This window comes from Solanum dulcamara, chromosome 9 (assembly GCF_947179165.1).
Source record: "Solanum dulcamara chromosome 9, daSolDulc1.2, whole genome shotgun sequence".
Taxonomy (NCBI): domain Eukaryota; kingdom Viridiplantae; phylum Streptophyta; class Magnoliopsida; order Solanales; family Solanaceae; genus Solanum; species Solanum dulcamara.
In genome coordinates this window covers 12,441,974-12,446,855 of record NC_077245.1, presented here as the reverse complement: position 1 = coordinate 12,446,855, position 4,882 = coordinate 12,441,974, and the positions used below count along the sequence as shown (strand labels likewise).

General features: G+C 31.9%; 1 non-coding gene across 1 annotated transcript; it reads left to right on the top strand.

The window, feature by feature from the left end:
* The first annotated feature begins 4,291 nt into the window (after nucleotides 1-4,291).
* On the top strand, nucleotides 4,292-4,384 carry TRNAY-GUA (transfer RNA tyrosine (anticodon GUA)). Its single transcript has 2 exons — nucleotides 4,292-4,328; nucleotides 4,349-4,384. It is a non-coding gene; the product is annotated as a tRNA-Tyr (tRNA).
* The last annotated feature ends 498 nt before the right edge of the window (nucleotides 4,385-4,882 follow it).

The window sequence follows — 4,882 nt, the reverse complement described above, 5'->3', positions numbered from 1 at the left end:
ATTGGTTTTTTCTTTTCTTTTCTTAAAGAGAACTCTTGAAATAGGAAAATATAGTATATAGTATACGTGGAATATAATGGGAAGTGAAATTTTGGACATGGTTATTTATAGGTGTGCATAGAGTAGTCATAGAGAAAGTAACGTAACGGATGTAAAGTTGAAGAGGCAGAATATTAATTAATAATTAATTTGGTAATTAACTTTAATGATAGTAACTAGTTTAAATTTATTGTTTCAGTTAATAATATATGTGTATGGAATGTGAAAAGTTCTAAACCTAATCAAAGTATTAATTTAAGATGGATTAGTTTGAAAAGGAATCCGCTTAATCATACAACTATCACGAAAAAGATTATGGATTTTTCATCACCTATTAAAGCTACCTAATCGATACCTAATGTACTTAGTTTAGACTGAAAATTCCGACTATATATAACTATTAGAATACCTAATTTGAGATTCCACCAGTGGTAGATTTTTACCACGAGGTAATGTTTTGATAACATTTAATAATTTTAACTTAAATTCTGTATTTATACTTTTAAAAATCATTAGTAATTTAATTATGAAACCAGTCGCTATATTGTCTTAAAATTCATAATTATAAATCAAGAAACTAAATCGATTCTACTATTCGTAAATCTATGCCCATTAATAAGTAACATGCTTGACATATTGTGAGTTGTGAAGATTAGTTTGAAGAAGATCATTTGGTTAGAACTTAGAATCCTGACTCCTCCTATGTACTGTTTAGAAGCTCATGAAGTTATGTGTTATTTGACTCTCTGATGAAGATTTATCTCAATTTCCTCACAATATTACGTCGCTATGGATCATCCATAAGTATTTAGTAGCATTGTGCTCTTTATAGACCCCCCCCCCCCTATTTGAATTAGATCCGAACTCTCACTCAGAATGGTTACTAGACAAGGATTGGTTGTCTTTCGAACATCGGACCTTGAGTACAAGCCAAGGAGAAAGACTACCATCCTAGACATACCATCAACAGAGTAAGAAAAAGACGGGGGAAAAGTGCGCTAGTCAAATCCTATCACTTCTTAATCCCAACTAACCAGGTTCATTCCAGCTCCCTATGAGCTCATAGTCGCTAAGAGTATTTGGTTGACTTGAATCAACAAATATGTCTTGAATTGGCCCAAAGTGTAGATTGGATTTTGATCAGCCCAAAAGAGTTAGCATCACTAAGGCCCAATAAAACATCAAGGCCAATGCTACAATGCACAATGCCAATGAAAATAATAGAATCTGCAACTAAACGGGAGTTAAGTTTTATTTGGATGATTTTTGTTGATAAAGCACATCAAAGAAAGGTGTCTCAGCACATTTACAACTTCTTAACTAAAAGAACTATATAATAATGATAATATAATTAGTTGAGATCAAATTTTAATCGTGTTAGTATATTTACTTTTAAGTCCAATATTTATTTATGTCCTTAGTCATGTCTAAGCCAATCGAAAATGTAAAGAATTTTCAGCACTAGAAAAAGTAGTTTATATAACATTATAAGGAGAAGAGCTTAAATGAAGCGATATGAATAATGCGCCAATGATGATTCATCAAGTATATTAGAGTGATAGGAGTTTGAATGGAGTGTCGAGGTGGACTGAAAACTGTTTTTGTGGACCCAAAGATGAGCCTAAAACCCAACCCATAGTAGACAAAATCCTTCAATACTTTGAGGAGATGCGGTGCTAATACCAGAATGGAGTATGTGGGCCTATAACTTAATGAATAGTGGGCTCAAATGCCCTACCTAGTTCATAACCTAGCCCAACCAATCCCCTATGAAGTTGAATATCCCATTTGTCTGCCAAACCAAACGACCCATTCATTAAGGAGCATTTTTTCTTGTTAAGGTATATGGCTTGAAAAAAAGAAAGAAAGAAAGAAGGTTAGATAGTCTTTGTAGAGTTGAAATAAAGCGTACGACGGGGGTGAATTCAAAAATACATCATTGTCTTCTTCTAATTAAGCTAAGAAAAATTCAACTTTTTCTCATAGAAAGTAAGGCAGTTCACCATTTTATTTGTCCTCGGTAAATATGACGTACTTAGGCTTGATTCATAGCCTCAAGTAGGAACTTGCAATCATTCAACATGTAAAAACGAAATGCGTTCTTGTAAAGTAAGAGTATATTAATCAACTAGGATCACCTTTATAAGTCTATATATTAAGAGTAAAGAGTGCAACAAATTAGAGCAAAGCACATTAGTTGTTATTCCTTTTTCTCCTTGGTCCATATAGAGAGACAAGATAGTGCCTACAATTTCATCACGAAACGAAATGCCTTTTTTGGGTCAAGATCACCAACTAGTATGATACAATAGTTTAGTACATCAGAAATATCACTTTTTTATTGTGATCCTAACAGACATATGAATGTGATTGAGACTCAAGTTGAAAGCTACGATTGATTAGATCATATTAAGAAGTTATACACACCTTCTCGTTCTTGGTATCGAGCTAATTGAATAAATTTAACTACAGGAAATTACACCCCAACACTAAACAAAAATTGGAATTAGCTACAACCGATGAGCTATTCCACGCTCTTTTAAAGGTGGTCGTTTCTAGGCAAATATATTCCGTCGTTAATTTATTCGTAGCCAAAAAAAAATTCATTCCTAGTTTGTCTCTAGATAGGATACGAATTTTGCTCTGTTTAGCTACAAAATTTGTACGTTGTTAATTAATCCTATTTTTTTTTAGTGCAATTCTTTTGACCTACAAAATTTGCCTCATGGGCAAGCCTTCAAGGTCAAAGTGCAAAACATGTGAAATTTTGCGCATAGAAGAAATGAGGTTAAAAGTTTAAAATCACACACCACCAAGGCCCTTTTTTTTTAAAATCGCCTATTATAAGCGCTCTAATGCTAGTAATCAAGATTTATTTAGCATGTATGATACCTTGTCCTTGAAAAACAACAAGTTGTTTATGGATCACTTTAAGCCCAAAAATTGTGTTACAAAGTTAAGAAGCCCATTAAACCCCTCAAATGAAAATGTTTTCTTTTGAGAGAAGAAAGATTACTACCACTAATTAAGGGTACGAATAGAAACAAAAATGTTAGTTCCACTTGGAGAAGCAGGATAGATATTGTATGGATGAGTATGTTTGTAGGAAAACAAAGAATGATGAGTAAAAAATAAACATGGCATGTGTTTTGATGGACAGCAAAGAATTGCTGGCATAAGAGATAACAACAGCTTGTTCAACTATTTGCATAGTTAACAACCATTCTCTTGGAATTCGAGACATCGGTGGAAGCCCTGCTTATCAAGTGCCATTCCCCCACCCCCACCCACAAGCATATCCTTAAAAATTAAAAAAAATCTTAAAAATAGGATAATGATTTTAATACTGAAAATGTAAAAAATAAATTTCATAAGTCGCATTTGACATTAATTTTCCAACCTCCAGCATACCTCATTTTCACGAACTTTACCCCAACCTCATATCCACCCCGGCCACTTCTCATAGTATTTGTTCTCGTCAAAACACTCTTTAACTTGCAAATGTCATTACTATTACTTTTGATTATAGATTTTTGCAAAAAATAATTTTCGCCCACCAACCAAACCTCGGAATAACACTCTTCTTGAATGATGTAATATTTATTCATTAAAAAGTATTCTTTTCATATATATAAGGAAAATAAAACCATTACCATCATACCAAATACAACCATATTCTCCAGTGGCATTGTTCAGCTTTTTCAGTAAAAAATTCTTTGGTTTATCTGCTTTGGTTGTATTAGAGGAATATATGCAGACTAAAATCGAGATTGTTGGCAATGGAATATTACCTAATTAAAAAGATGGTCAGCCATCTATATAATAATATAAATATCGATTACATTTATGCCTTCTTATAATTATTTAATAGTGCTATAAATTGTGTTCTTTCCCTAGATATCTTTCTGCATTTTTTCTTTTCTTTTTTTTTAAAAAAAAGGGGGGATTTTTTCAAGTTGAAGCAACAAAAAATAATCATTGGAACATTACAGATACCAAGAAAATTAAGTTACCTTGATTTCAACAAAGTGAAGAAAAGCTAGCTATACCAAATGTCATACTCCTAGCCCTAGGAGTATTTTATTAGCCTCAGTCATTTTGTTGTTTAGGTTGATCTCAATCCACTACAATACCAGTCTTTGATGGTTACCACATAAAAAAAATATATATATTTTTTGTATTGGAACTTGTGAACATTGTGCATTGAACTTACTAATAATGTATAAACTTTATGGTAATTGGTAAGTATCATCCGACCTTAGCTCAGTTGGTAGAGCGGAGGACTGTAGTGGGAAAATCCCTCAGATAAATCCTTAGGTCACTGGTTCGAATCCGGTAGGTCGGATTTTTTTCTGTTTTTTTTTTCACCTTATTTTTTTACCCTTTTTAAATTCCTTTTCTGGTCATCCTTGGAGAAAAATATTACTCTCCCCGTCCTATTTCAGTTGTCATATTATTATTTTTTAAGAAATCAAATTATATGAAATTTGACTAATATTTTAAGATATATTTTTATATCATATTGATATGAAAAAAATTGTAACTTAATAGTACTTTTCGAATAGTTTTTGAATATCTAATTTTTTATTTTATAATATTTAGTTAAAGTAATATAATTTAACTTTAAAAATTAGTCAAATTGACTTTCGAAAATCGCAACATGATAACTAAAATGGAATAGAGAGTGTACTTCTTTCATTCATTTTTACTTGTCAACTTCAAATTTTGCATGCTCTTGCTCTTTATGAAATAGTAATAAGTAAAAGTGAGCGGGGCAGTAGAACTAACCCATAAATGACTCAACATCAAGAGGTTATGTTAATTTGGCTTTGAGTTATAAATT